At 45.9% G+C, this 15518-nt stretch overlaps 1 pseudogene across 1 annotated transcript; it reads left to right on the top strand.

Annotated features, from left to right (window-relative positions):
- The first annotated feature begins 12701 nt into the window (after positions 1-12701).
- LOC307102208 (myeloid leukemia factor 2-like) lies at positions 12702-13942 on the top strand (annotated as a pseudogene). Its single transcript has one exon. The product of its transcript is annotated as a myeloid leukemia factor 2-like (transcript).
- The last annotated feature ends 1576 nt before the right edge of the window (positions 13943-15518 follow it).

The raw sequence follows: 15518 nt of genomic DNA, 5'->3' as shown, positions 1-15518 counted from the left end.
AGCTGCTGAGACAGAAAAAGGCAAGAACTCAGGAAGCAGGGGAGGGGAGCACTGGGCCTGCACCGGTCCGGGATCCCTAACAAGACTGTCTCCAGCCAAACAGCCAGCCTTCTGCAGGCAGGACCAAACCAGACCAAGCCTGGGACCCAGAGCTCTGAGCTGCTGAGTCCTAGGGACACCGCTGAGTCCTGGGGACCTCACTTGTGCATTTGCTCTTCAACACAACCCTCTGGGTACAAATTATTCCTCCCATTGCTCAAAAGATGAAACTGAGGTTCAGACAGGTTAGGCCACATGCCCATGGACACACATATAGTAAGGAGCAGAACTGGGACTCAAACCCAGGCTTGCCTAGTTTCAAAGTCTGGGTTTAACCCCCTGAACACTGCTTCCAGGACAGTTTTCTGACCTGGGGACTCTCTGGTCCTTCTGCGCCTGTGCTGGGTAGTCAGTCCCCTCAGGGACTCATGAATTGAGTTCCTCAGCCCCTAAAGAGAAATTTTTTGGTAAAAGAAAAGAAAGGAAAACATATACATTTCACAGAAAATAACTTAATCCCCAGACACCTGACCGTCAGTAAAGGTAATATAACAAGAAGCATCCCACAGCTTCAAGGCCCAGAGCCCTTCTCCTCCGGGACCCTTGCTCCAGAGCCCTCAGTGCTGGCGCATACGCTGCACTTATCTAGTGTGACAGGCCAGTTAGACAAATGTGCTGAGCATGCAGAAGAATAATTAGCACATGCATTAATTAGAGTGCTCTTAGTGATTTCTCTGTGAAGGACAACCATTTGTCAGCAGAGATCTGGACAGCTGGGGCCAAGCAGAAACTCAGGGGGGCAGCAATTCAGAAAAGGCAGTGGCACTAAGAGCAGCTATTTGAAACATGGGATATGCTCATGCACTTAGCCAAAGCACACCTCCATCACCATGGCAACATGGGGCCACTTCGCTGGGTTGTCAGGCAACGACATCCACACATCTTCCATCTCACCTCCAGTGCGTGTTGCCACTTCGTGACATCTCTTCCCATCACAATCCATTCACTGTCGTCTTCAGTCTTCAGTGGGACAAGGATTTCTCTTGCACATAATGTTGGGAGTAAGGGAGGGGACAGAATTCTCCCAGGTTGAGGTTTCAATACTAGACTGGACTTAGAGATATATAGCCCAGGTCTACAGGCACAAATCATAGATAATTTCAAAGCAGTTCTTTTAATTTCAGTCCATCAAAAGACTATTCAGACCAATATTGATCTGAAAGATAAGTTATATAAACAAATGCCAGGCCATGGTCTGTTCCAGATGTCACACGTTGATAGTCTGCAAGAGAACCAAATCAGCCTGTTGAATGTCACATCTCCTTCCCTGGCCACAGTCAGATGGCCTTTCTTTACATGAACAGCCATGGCAGAACCAAATTGAACTAAATAGAGATGAGCTCTCGTGTCATTATATGGATGAGGAAACTGAGAGAAGGCCAATTTGCTGTAACCTCAAAGCTATTGATTAAATTCCACCCATGCTCAGGATCCTGAGTTAGGTGCTTTACAAATCTAAATGGCATTTACAGATATGACCTTCGTTCCTTAGAATCTCAAGCTAGAAGTTTATAATAAGAAAATATAAGTAGAGGTCCACAGACAGTCACACAGACTGCAAGAAACCACAATAGTATGCAGAAAGCCTCTTCCCTCTTCTAACAGAGATACACAGCACAGTGTATTATTATGAGTTTGCAGAAAGATAAAGCAAGTAACCCAGAAGTGCAGAAAACACCACGCTGTGTGCTGAGCACAACAGAGGTTAGACACAGTTTCCTTTGCCCATGTATCAGCTTGATCTGCCTTACAGACTCTCTAAGAAGTGGTCAGCAATGGGCACAGCCTGCCTGGGAACATTTAGTTCTAATAAAATTAAAAATCGTGATGTTCATATATGCTCAGCTGATTTTTCACAAAGTAATTGAATGAGGAAAGCAAGGTTTTTCAATAAAAAGTGTTTGAATAACTGGATTCATATCAGGGTGGAGGAGCCTTGACCCTACCCAAAAATCACACAAGACATAACCAGAATTGAACCTTAAACATAAACATAAAAGCTAAAACTATAAAGGTTCTAGAAAAAATCAAAGAAGGAAGACTTTGTGACTGTGAGGAAGGCAAGGATTTTTTAGATAAGGCACAAAAAGTTTGTAAATAAAAAAAAGAATAAATTAGACTTCAGTCGTTCAGTCTCTTAGATATATATATATATATATATATATATATATATATATATACACACATACACACACTAGAAGCCCGGTGCATGAAATTCTGGGCACCTCCAAACCCCAAACAAAGAAGAGGAATCTGCAGATCTCTCTGTAGCTCCTGCTGGGTGGCCTCACACAGAGGCTAAATTAGCACCTCCTTGGAGATCCAAGAGCCAGTGTACTCAGGGGTCAGAGTGGGACCATCCAGATTACAACTCCTCAGATCCATAAGGGACACACTCAGGGGGCAGACTCAGTGAGCACCAATGCCCCACTGAAGCAAGTCTTGCCTCATAAGGGTGTCTTCAGCACAGAAGTTCTCCCATCATAGACACAGCTGATCCTCACAGCCAATTGGCCTGGAGATCAATTCCTCCCAGTGATACCAACAACAATCAAGGCTTAACTTCAACAAGACTGTGCACACAGCCCACAAAGGGGTGCACCAAGAGTGTCCACCTCAGGTAACTGGGGATGCTAAGCCACTGGGCCCTATAGAACACCTAGCACACAAAGCCACTCTATCAACTCAGGGAAGCAGCCAAAATGTGGAGACAAAGAAACAGGTCACAAATGACAGAAGTGGAGGATATAGAGTTCAAAACCATGGTTATAAGAGTTTTCAAGAATTTTCTAGAAAAGGCCAATAAATTTAGCAAGACCCTCGAGGATATGAAAAAGGACCAACTAGAAATTAAGCATACACTGACTGAAATAAAAAATAATATACAGAGATCCAACAGCAGACTAGAGGATCGCAAGAATCAAGTCAAAGATTTGAAATACGAAGAAGCAAAAAACACCCAACTGGAAAAGAAAAAAGAAAAAAGAATCCAAAAATATGAAGATAGTGTAAGGAGCCCCTCTGGGACAACTTCAAGCGTACCAACATCAGAATTATGGGCATGCCAGAAGAAGAGAGAGAGCAAGATATTGAAAACCAATTTGAAGAAATAATGACAGAAAACTTCCCCCACCTGGTGAAAAAAATAGACTTACATGTCCAGGAAGTGCAGAGAACCCTAAACAAAAGGAATCCAAAGAGGACCACACCAAGACACATCATAATTAAAATGCCAAGAGCAAAAGACAAAGAGAGAATCTTAAAAGCAGCAAGAGAAAAACAGTTAGTTACCTACAAGGGCGCACCCATACAATTGTTAGCTGATTTCTCAACAGAAACTATGCAGGCCAGATGGGAGTGGCAAGAAATATTCAATGTGATGAATAGCAAGAACTTAAAACCAAGATTACTCTACCCAGAAAAGCTATCATTCAGAATTGAAGGTCCGATAAAGAGCTTCATAGATAAGAAAAAGCTAAAGGAGTTCATCACCACCAAACCAGTATTATATGAAATGCTGAAAGGTATTCTTTAAGAAGAGGGGAAGAAGAAGAAGAAGAAGAAGAAGAAGAAGAAGAAGAAGAAGAAGAAGAAGAAGAAGAAGAAGAAGAAGAAGAAGAAGAAGAAGAAGAAGAAGGAGAAGGAGAAAAAGAAGAAGAAGAAGGAGAAGGAGAAGAAGGAGAAAAAGAAGAAGAAGAAGAAGAAGAAGAAGAAGAAGAAGAAGAAGAAGAAGAAGAAGAAGAAGAAGAAGAAGAAGAAGAAGAAGAAGAAGGAGGAGGAGGAGGAGGAGGAGGAGGAGGAGGAGGAGGAGGAGGAGGTAAAGATAAAAATTATGAACAACAAATACATATCTATCAACAAGTGAATCTAAAAATCAAGTGAATAAAAAATCTGATGAACAGAATAAACTGGTGAATATAATAGAATCAGGGGCACAGAAAGGGAGTGGACTGACAATCCTCAGTGGGAAAGGAGTGTGGAGGGTGAGGGAAGAGACTGGACAAAAATCATACACATATGGATGATGACAGTGTGGGGCGGTAAGGGCATGGGGTGGGGTGGGAACAAGGTGGAGGGGAGCTATGGGGAGAAAAAGAGGAACAACTGTAATAATCTGAACAATAAAGATTTATTTTAAAAAATTAAAAAGAAATAAAACAAATCAAAATCTTAAAGGAATTTCAGATCAACTATTTTTACAGATGTATGGTGACTAGAGTTCTAATTAATTTGTTAGAAGAATGATCCAGGATCTTCAACTGACCTATTAAAAGAATCATGGAATTACATATAGTACCTAGATCCTAAAAATGATCAGATGATGGCTAGGCAGAGGACTAAATGTTATATATTCTCTATCTTCTCTCATTTATTCACTCATTCAACAAATACTTACTGAGCATACATACCACTGGTTTGGTACTAAGCAAAATAGACCCAGTCAATGGTAATATTGGTTAGGATGAAGTTTATCTGCTATAAGCAGAAAAACCAAAACAGCAATGGCTTAAACATTAAAGTTTATTTTTCTCTCATTTATAAAAACTTGTGGCAGTAGGCAAACCAGAACTGGTGTGGCAACTCCAAGATCACCAAGAACCCACATGCCAACTCTTCTTCTGCTCTATCATCATGACATGTGGCTGCCATCTCATTGTCACTTGATTGTCCAACATGGCTTCTGGTGCTTCTGCCAACTGTTCTTCATTTTGGAAAGCAAGAAGGAGAAAGAATGAGAAGAGAAAAGAGGAATCACCCTTTCAAGAGCTTTCCTGGAAATCCTACCCTGCAATTTCAGCTTCCATCTCATTGGCCAAAATGCTGTCACATGGGAATTCCTCACTTCAGAAGAGACTAGGAATGTAGTCTTTCGACCATGCACATTACTGCCCTGGTGGAGTCTGGTATGAATGGTAAATGGAAAATAGAGTAGACAACTATTTTCATCTTTTTTACAGAAGATATTGAGAAAATCTTCCCAGAAGAAGTGACACCAAAGATGAGACCTGAAAGATGAGTATATATTAGCTTGGCAAAGAGATGAGAAAGGGGGAAATTACATGTTTAAAGATCCTGAGTAAAAGAAAGATCACAATGCAATTGAGGAACTGAAAAAACTTCCTTTTAGCTGGAAACTAGACTGAAGAAGTGGTATGGGAGGTTCCCCAGGAACCATGTTACAAAGGGCCTTTCCAGTTTCATCAAGGATGTTTTTATTATTTTATTCCCATCACCATTTATCCTCTCTATGCCCTCTTCCACGTCCACCCACCCACCCTCACCCCTGCCATCACTACCATCAATGAGTTTTGAAATGATCCTGGGGACAAAGAGAAGCCACTGGAGGACTGAAGAGGAGGAGTCTGGCAACTGGATTTGCATTTTAGAAGACCACTCTGGCTACAACATGAACAGATTGGGGAGGCCAGCATGAAGACAGGAAGAGCAGCTGGGGGTCCATTCCAGAAATCTGTGGAGAAAATATGGTAGATTATGGTTGGTGGGTAGCAATGGCATTGGCCAGAAGTTGGTAGATTTGAGGGCTATTTATTAAATAATCACTACAAGGCTTAGTGTGGAGTAGGAATCAAGACTAATTCTCAGATTTCTGACAACATTCTGGATAAATGCCAGTGCCACTCCCTGAGAATTTCATCTAAGACACTTTCACTATAAGTATTGTTAGAGTGCTTTGTCAGGGATCACTTGGGCACGTAGTTGAAGTTCCCATTGCTTGGTTGACTTTGGCTATTCTTGAGGGAATCTATCTATCTATATATAAGGCTAAGCAAACATCGCATCCGAAACAACCAAACAGACAATTGAACAGGCTACATGGGGTGACCAGGCCCACAGGGGAGTTAGTAAGGGGTGCCCAAATGACTGAGCAGCAGGCTGCATGGGGTGACCAGGCTGGCAGGGGGGTTAGTGAGGGGCAACCAAACGACTGAGCAGCAGGCTGCATGGGGCTACCAGGCTGGCAGGGAGGGGGAATCAGTTGGGGGCGACCAGCCTGGCAGGAGGTCAGCTGGGGATGACTATGCCTGCAGGGGGGGGGCAGTTGGGGGTGACCAGGCCAGCAGGGGGGACAGTTATGTTCAATCAGGCAGGTAGGCAGGCAGGTGAGCAGTTAGGAGCCAGTGGCCCTGGATTGTGAGAGGGATGTCCGACTGCCAGGATGAGTGGAAATTCATCAGGATGTCTGCAGGATCGGGCCTAAACTGGCAATCAGACATCCCCCAAGGGGTCCCAGATTAGAGAGGGTGCAGGCTGGGCTGAGGGGACCCCCCCATGCACTAATTTCGTGCACCAGGCCTCTAGTGTATATATATATTAAAGCCTAATATGCAAAGTGTCCCCTCAAGAGTTCGACCAACTGGGAGTTTGATCGCTCTCTATGACGTGCGCTGACCACCAGGGGATGGCACGGAATGAAGGAAGGCCCCAGCCAGCAGCTGCTAGGGACCCTACCCATGCATGAATTTTGTGCACTGGGCCTCTAGTATTTGATAAGCACCATAGCACCCAAACAACCCACTTGACAGTACTATTGAGATGTGTAAAACTAGACTTGATGCAGGTGTATGTGTATTAAAAATGAGTGCCCATCTTCTACGATCTCCTAAAAGGAGATGGAGTAGAGGTAGATATGGTCTGCTAGCAGCAGGAAGGTGCAGGGTGTAGACTCAGTGAGTGGAGAACTGAATTACAAGCTTCATTTTCCCCAAATAAATAGCCACGGGGGATTCCCAGCTCTAGATTAGAGGTTCTGCACCTCACTGAATTACAACCCCTGCAACCAAGGAGCATTCATGCCACAGAGAGTGCGGGAGAACTTAAGAGACGTGGTCGAGTGCCCCTGAGGACATCATTGGTGCAGACAACTCAGTCTCTTAGGGATCAGCAGAGAGGAGAGAGAAAAGTTTCTGTGCTTATTTTTTATGTTTTATTGTCAGAAATTATGCAACGAGCAAGCAAATAGAGGACTCACTAAATAACTGGACATTTAAAGATTCAAAAGTTAAATTTCTTCCTCTGGCAAAATTAGCCTGACCACAGGAACAGAGTATATATAGCATTAACATGGTTTTGGGTTTTGTTTTCCTTTTGAATGAACTAGCTGAAAACATTATTGTTCGTGGTGTTAAATGGATTTCATAACTAATACAGAATGTGGCTAAATTTATATTACTGTTATAATTTTAATTTAACTTCCTGAGTCCTACAGGCTTAATTGTCTATTTTTAACACTGAATTAAACATAAGGTCCCAATATTATTAATTGCTCACATTCCCTTTTGACTGTGATTAGGTTTTGCTCATCATTCCTGAATGTTGTATTAAGTCTATTTTAAAGATATCCCAAGAGACCCTTTTATGTTTACTTCATTTGACGAAAAACAGATGTTCTCACATATCCTGAGAGATATTACAATTTACATTGTATTTGAAGGGTGTTGAAAACCACTTAGAGATCTATTTAGGTGGCCACAGGGTTTAGGTAATCTACAACCTCTGATGGTGTGGAATATTATAAAATTAAAGGGCTATTGCCTGGACATAAGTTCCTAGAAAGAGGCCCAGGAGCCCAAAGGGGTGCTAATGTGTCTCAGAAAGAAACTTGATGGGGAGCTTTTTAAAACATCCCAGGCCTCTGAACACATCCTGATGGATGAGGCCTTCCCAACACGAGGGTGGCTTCCACAGGGCCAAGCCAGGAGGAGCCACTGGGCAGGGCAGCAGCTGGTGGCCTGGGCTGCTTCCCACCCAGTAAATGATGTTCCTGACTCCCATTCCACTCCAGGCTCAGAGGCTACTCCTGCCTCTGTCCCTGCTGAAGCATCCAGGCTCAGGAACAAGCAAAAATAAAGGGGACACTTTCTGCCCCAGTGCCCGAGAAGACACTCACCCCCTTCACTTTGGCCAGTGCAATGTGGCACAACCATACTAATAGTCACACAACACTGGTTAGAAAACAGGTAACAAAGCAAGTGTGATAAGTGCTCCAGGCAACTGTACCGTGTGCCTGGTATCCAATGTTTCACTTAATCTGGGCAAAATACTGTGATTGCTCTCTTTAAAGATGAGGAGAGTGAGTGACTTGGCTGTGGTCACACAGTAAGTTAAAACATGGACATCAAAGCCATACCTATCAGACTCCAGAGCCAATGAGACTGAGTTGTTCTATGGAGGCCCAGGGGGCTTAGGCAACCAGTCCGAGGCCACCTGCAGAAGGAGCAAGATGGCAAACCCAAGGAAGAGGACCGCCTTCCTACAGTTTGTGGTGTGCCGTAACCAATCCAGAACCGATTTGACCACAGAGGTGCCCCTTCGCTCCCCAGCCAGGGGACAGTCCCCACAGCCTGACACTAGCTCAGAACGGGGAGCAGCAGTACAGTGAGTAACAAGATTAAGGTCAGGAATGGCATTGCTCACACAGTAAAATGAACACACTGACAAGCCCTGAGGTTCCTAACAGGAACCAGGGACTATAAGCTAAACAGAGACATCCTGCTAAGTACCCAGTGGCAAGCAGTCTTCTCAGAGACACCCTAGAAATGTTGTAGAACCACCTACCAGTAGTTCCCAAGTCTGGGATTGTAACTTCTGGAGTGTCCGCTAGAGCCTATGACCAGCTATAAACTGTGTGCTGGGTCCAAGGGCATTCCTTCCACTCAGGGGCATCTTCCCACCAAGCCCCCTCACCAGCGCACTCCTCTCCCAGGCAGAAGCCAGGGGATGCAGGGAGAGCAGGAGAGAATGAGTGAAACCCCCCAAAATGAACCAATCACCCTGAATGATGACAAAGTCACTCACCACACTAGTTTCCATGCATGTGGGTGAAACCCCACACTTACTCTTCAAGTCAGCCTCTCCCTGCCCCACCTCTTCACCCCTGTACCATGAAAAGCCTCTCTGGGAGGAGGGAATATAGCTCTTCCCTGCCCAGGTGTCTTTTTCAGGCGACAGTAGAAAGAATCACCAGGCTTCTCCCACCAAAGGAACAGAAAGATGTTCCAAGCTTTGTGGATCTGAACACTCAGCTCAAGTCTTTTTCTTTAAGGTTAGTAGGTCCCACTCACCCCAACGCTTATTCAGTACCATTTATAAAGAACCAGAGCTGGGAGTTAACCTCCACAGTGTTCCTTTCAGGGAGACCCCAGCCATTCAAGGCAAGGCAGGTATGTCTCCCTTAGCTGTGTGCTAGGAATATGATTCAGGTTTATGGAACAGAACTTTAGAAGTAACTAAGTTCAGAAGTAGGTGGAGTTGAAAGTATATCCTGGGACCACTTGGTTCCCAACACTGCTCTGGGAGCTTATGCTCTTAAAACCACTGCATGAGGCCCTGAGCCCACTAAAGACAGCCAACCACTAAAGATGCCCAAGGTACCTAAAGATTTCCCAAATTCAGAGATTTTCACGTTCTCCCATGAACACCCTGAGCAGTGTTTCTGTTGGCTTCTTATATTGTATATGATTTTTTTTCCTGTTGACTTTTTTCGTTTCTGTTTACTTCCTATATTGTATAATGCCAAAGTTCACAGTGAAGGGAGATCTACATAGTTCCTTCAGGCTCATGTAGCCATGTCATTACACTCCCTTTTCCCAGGGCTCTGGGATGGGAGGAGAGAGAGGGCCAGACATGCAGTGGGGGAATAGAACCACAGAGCTACCCACAGCTGGAGCCAGTGCCGCTTCAGCCCAGCTCTGCCAAAGCTGTGATGGAAAGTAATTTCTGGCTCTTTTCTGGGTACCTCTTGACTCACCAGCCTTGCCCAGACCAGGGGAGAGGTGAGATATCATTTTCTTACTATGGGGTTGCAATATTACTTCATTTACTCATTTCTTTGCGGCTTGCAGGAAGGAAGCCTCATATCCCCCAATGTCACTTCCCCTTTCCCAACCTCTCTGTCACTTCCTTTAATCTGTCTCTTACCATGCCCCTGCAGCCTGGTGTCCTAGAACCTGCTCCTCTGTAGGAAGTTACTCTTTCCCAACACCACCACTAGTCCTCATTTCCCATCCCCCATCCCCAGAAGATGTCTCTTTTGGTGTCTTGGAAATTCCAGCACCTCAGGTTTCAGTCAAATCACATGGAGCCTCTCCTCTGCCCAACCTTTGCCAATTCAGGATTGGAGAATATGAAAAGCAGAAAGGAAGCTTTGTGGGCTCATATACCTTAGCCTGGTTGAGGGGAAATTGGCCTTAGGCACATCAAGAACCAGGATGCTCCCTGCCTCCCACTCTGCGTCTCTGTGGATCTGCTTCTTCCTCTTCACCTGAAACTGGGCTCTGGGTGGGGCAAGAGCAGTATGGTGGTAGGTGTTTCATTCCAGTTCGGACTCCCAAGCAGTGAGGCCTCCAGAGTTATCTAGAGAAGCATCCAGTCTAGCCTAACCTGAAGAAAACGTTCTTCCTCTAAACATGGCTTTGTTCCTGGGCCTTACATAATTGTAATTCTGGCATTTTGATCCTGGCTCACCTTACAAACTCAGTGCCATGAGTTAGCAGCCATTACAAGTTGAATTGTGTCCCCCCAAAAGATATGCTCCAGTCCTAACCCCTGGGACCTCAGAATGTGATCTTATTTGCAGATGTAATTAGTTAACATGAGATCATCTTGGGGTAGGGTGGACCCTTATCCAGTAATACTAGTGTCCTGATAAAAAAAAAAAAAAAGGAGAAGAAGCACATGAGGGAAAATGCCATGTCACAACGGAGCAGAGATTAGAGTGGAATATCTACAAGCCAAGGAACTCCAATGATTGCAAACAGCACCAGAAGCTAAGAGAAAGCCATGGAATCCTCACTTAGAGCCTTTAGAGAACAAATGGCCCTGTAGATCCCTTGGCTTTAGACAGTGAGGCTCCAGAACTGTGAGAATAAGTTCTTTGGGTAAAGCCTCCCAGTTTGTGGCCCTTTGTTATAGCAGCTTTAGGTAAATAATACAGCAGGCAAGGGGGTGATACCAGTTCAATGGATTCTTTATGATCCCCAAATCTCCACATTATAGAAGACGCTTGTGTCTCAATTCATCTCACCAAATGGGACAATGTTTGAGTTGCTGTGTGCCTGCTGTGCTCTTGCCTGGTCACTGTCACTCAATTCCATATCTTCCAGGAACAAGGAGGCGATACTACTACAGACCGAACAAATGACTCAGCAGCAAGCAGTGGAAGTTTACAAGTACTACAGGCAAGAAATGGTCCAATGGCCATACTGGCCCTATGAGCAATGTCTGCTCTGGGACACAGTAGAACCACCACCCTACAAGAGCCCTTCACTTAGTCACCAAGGGAACAAAGACCAGGTTCTGAATAGAAGTAGGCTGTGGTTGGCTTGATTAATTGAAGGTACTAATGAGGTAGGTATTCAAAAATGTGAACTTTGCAAACTGAGTTGATAATCTGAATTAAGAGATTGTTGATTTTTGTTGCAGATGGGGTAACCTGTGGAAGGGAAGTTGATTTGTTTGAAAAACTCCCCTCAACAAAAAGGATGGCAGCATAGGTAAACGTTGGTACTCTCCACCTCCACAACCACATCAAAATTACAACTAAAATACAGAACAACCATCATTCGGAACCGACTGAAATCTGGGTTAATGGGAGTCCTACAATTAGGGAAGTAAAGAAGAAAGCACATTGAGAATGGTAGGAGGGGCAGAGATGTGGAATGGGCTGGACCAACACCCATGTGTGGTATGTTTTTAGTTAGGAGGGATATCTCCAAGGCCTTCCATAGAAGCATCTAGTCTAGCCTAACCCTGAGCCCAGGGTTCCAGAGCTTGGAAGAGAAGTTCCTCTAACTTCAGGCTATAAAACCAGCAGGGTCTGTGGCTACGGAACACAGAGGCTGTGGGAGTCCCAGGTCTTCCTCTTAAAGGCCCATGTATTACACAGTACTACTTCCTCTGAATCCCAGTGCCCAGCAGCAGCTTTGGGAGAATCCAGGAACATACAGGGAGGAACTGCACTGTTTGGCATCAGGGTTCCTGCTTTCTCCCAGACAGTGGTGCTCACAGGGGTCATTGTTCCTGTGTTGGGATCTCCACAATTCCAGAGGTAACTGGCAGTCATATCTGCATTTCCATCAGCATGGCCAACACTGTTCACTCCACCATGATGATTCCCTGACACCCCACCCCATCCAATTTCCAGTCCCACCCAAGCTGTTTGCAAATGCTTTTCCATATGAATGGTCCGTCTTGGCTCAGACTTCAGACTTACCTAAAGTCTCTTAAAACAAGCAGCAGCTGGCATCAGTGTGCCCATACCTATCAATAAGAGGCCCAAGAGCCCTAGCTGGTTTGTCTCCGTGGTTAGTGCATCCACCTGCGGGCTTAAAGGTCCCGGGTTCCAAGGCACATGCCCGGTTGTGGGCTTGATCCCCAGTAGGGGCTGTGCAAGAGGTAGCCAGTCAATGATTCTCTCTCATCATTCATGTTTCTATCTCTCCTTCTGTCTCTCTTCCTCTCTAAAATCAATAAAAAAAAAGGGGGGGGGGTTCTGTGGGCCACAGGAGGTACTGAGGTGGCAGCTGTGGGAGGCGGCAGCGCGGGAGGCGGAGGAGCTCGAGCCCAGGCGGATCTTGCGTCCGGGGCCGCCAGCCCTGATCCTGCAGCGCACGGGAGGCGAGACTGGCCGGATGGGCCGCTGAGCCGGAGGCGGGGACTGTGTGGAGCCCCCTGGAGCTAAAATCAGGATGTTCCGCTTCAAGAGGGATGTGGAGCCTGAGGATCCCATGTTCCTGATGGACCCCTTTGCTATTCACCGTCAGCATATGAACCGAATGTTGTCAGGTGGCTTTGGATACAGCATTACAGATGGCAACATGCCAGGGACCAGGCCTGCCAGCCGCAGGATGCAGGCGGGGGCTGTCTCTCCCTTTGGGATGCTGGAATGTCGGGTGGCTTCATGGACATGTTTGGGATGATGAACGACATGATTGGAAACATGGAACACATGACTGCTGGAGGCAACTGCCAGACCTTCTCATCCTCCACAGTCATCTCATCCTCCAACACGGGTGACGGTGCCCCCAAGGTCTACCAGGAGACGTCACCAGGCGGGATCCGGGAGACTCGAGGACTGTGCGGGACTCGGACAGTGGACTAGAGCAGATGTCCATGGACATCACATCCGAGATCGGACTCACATCCTCCAGCGCTCCTGAAACCACCGCACAGGGGACCGGGAAGAGGGGCAGGACTATATCAACCTGGATGAAAGTGAGGCCGCAGCATTCGATGATGAATGGCGGAGAGAGACCTCCCGATTCCGGCAGCAGCGCCTTCTGGAATTTCGAAGGCATGAGGCTTCAGAGGGTGGAGGCCCAAGGACCGAGCCCCCCCCCCCCCCCCCCCCCCCCACGCCTGCCTGGCCATACAGGCACCTGAGGACTCCCCCTCCCGACAGTCCCTCCGCTATGACTGGTGAGGGCCCTGGGCCCTCAGTCTCTCTTGTACAGGCTGAGAGGCTGACAAATCATCCCCCGATATAACTTTTTCCTCTCCAACTCCCACTCCCACTTTAATATTAAATTAACAGGCAAGCTGGCCCCCACTCTCCCTGGAGTCTCAGGGAGAACCTTTCACTGTCCCCTTTATCTACATTTTCCTTCTTTAATTCCCTTCCCACAGTGACTCCACATCTCCTGTATCCACTAACTTGATTTTTCATTTGGCTGCTCCATCTTTGAACCTCCTCACCTTCCCCATTCTACCCCTGCCATACATTGAAGGCTTTTGTGGGGAGCTCTGGGTTTAGGGGCCTCCTCCCTCCCTCAGCTACCTTGGATCTTTGCCCACCTCCTTCTCAGATCCCCTGCTACAGGGGTCATAGCCCTCATTCAGGGCTGTGTGTGGAGAGAGAGGACTGGTTCTCAACCACTTCTCCCTTCCCACCTCCTACACATCACAAAAATCTTCCCTGTGTCTTCTACCTTTATTTTTTGTTTGTGCAACTTGTAATTAGGTGTTTAAGGAATAAAGGAGAAGGGGGGGGGATAATAAAATAAAAATAATAAAATCAATAAGAATATATTTTAAAATAATAATAATAAGAGGCCCAAGACCCCGCACTAGCATCAGCCTGCCTTGTTTCACAGCTTGGCCTCACCTGGGCACTTCCAAGCCCAATACAAATAGCAGCCACCTTCAGATCTCTTGGTAGCTCCTGCTGGGTGGCCCCAGGCAGTGGCTAACTTTGCACCTCCCTGGAGGCCCCAGAGCCAGTGTGCCCGGTGGACAGCTTCAGACATTACCAGATTATATCTCTACACATTCACAAGCAACACACTCAAGGGGCAGACTTAGTGAGCACCAAAGCCCCACTGAAGCAAGTCCTGCACAGGGGTGTCTCCTGCACAGCAGCTCTTCCATTGTAGACACAGCTGGTCCTCATAGCCAATTGGCTGAAAGTCAACTCCTCCCAGTGATGCCAACAGCCATCAAAGCTCAACTACAACAAGACTCTGCACATAGCCCACACAAGGGTACACTTACAGTGCCCTGCTCAGGTGACTAGGGAGCCTGAGCCACTGGGCCCTACAGGACACCTAATACACAAGGCCACTCTACCAATTCCAGGAGACATAGCAGCTCTACCTAATAAATAGAAACAAACACAGGGAAGCAGCCAAAATACGGAGACAAAGAAACATGTTACAAATTAAAGAAATGGAGTCCGGCTGGTGTGACTCAGTGGTTGAGCATTGACCTATGAACCAGGAGGTCACAGTTTGACTCCAGGTCAGGGCACATGCCCGGGTTGCAGGTTCAAACACCAGTGTGGGGCATGCAAGAGGCAGCCGGTCAACGATTCACTGTCATCATTTCTCTCTCTCTCTCTCTCTCTCTCTCTCTCTCTCTCTCTCTCTCCCCCTCTCTCTCTCTCTCCTTTCCTCTCTGAAATCAATAAAAATATGTTTAAAAGAAAAGAAATGGAAGCAAGCAAACTAATGGATACAGTTTAAAACAATGGTTATAAGGTTGCTCAAGGATCTTAAGGAGAGCTTCAAGAACTCCTAGTGAGACTTTCAAGGATCTTGGTGAGAATTTCAAAGACATAAAAAAGGACCAGTCATGAATTAAGCATACACTAACTGAATAAAGAAGAATTTACAGGGATTCAATAGTAGAGTAGAGGATTCTGAGAATCAAATAAACAATTTGGAATATGAGGAAGCAAAAAAAAACACCCAATCAAAAGAGCAAAAAGAAAAAAGATCCCATAAATATGAAGAGTGTAAGGAGCCTCTGGGACAACTTCAAGTGTACCAACAGTCACATTACGGGGTGCCAGAAGGAAAAGAGAGAGAAAGATATTGAAAACCTATTTGAAGAAATACAGAAAACTTCTCCTACCTGGTGAAGATATAGACTTACAAGTACAAGAATCCCAAACAAGAGAAACA

The sequence above is a fragment of the Cnephaeus nilssonii genome (assembly GCF_951640355.1).
Source record: "Cnephaeus nilssonii genome assembly, chromosome: 6".
NCBI classification, from domain to species: domain Eukaryota; kingdom Metazoa; phylum Chordata; class Mammalia; order Chiroptera; family Vespertilionidae; genus Cnephaeus; species Cnephaeus nilssonii.
Note: the sequence above shows the minus strand (reverse complement) of the source record. Positions and strands in the feature narration are given on the sequence as shown.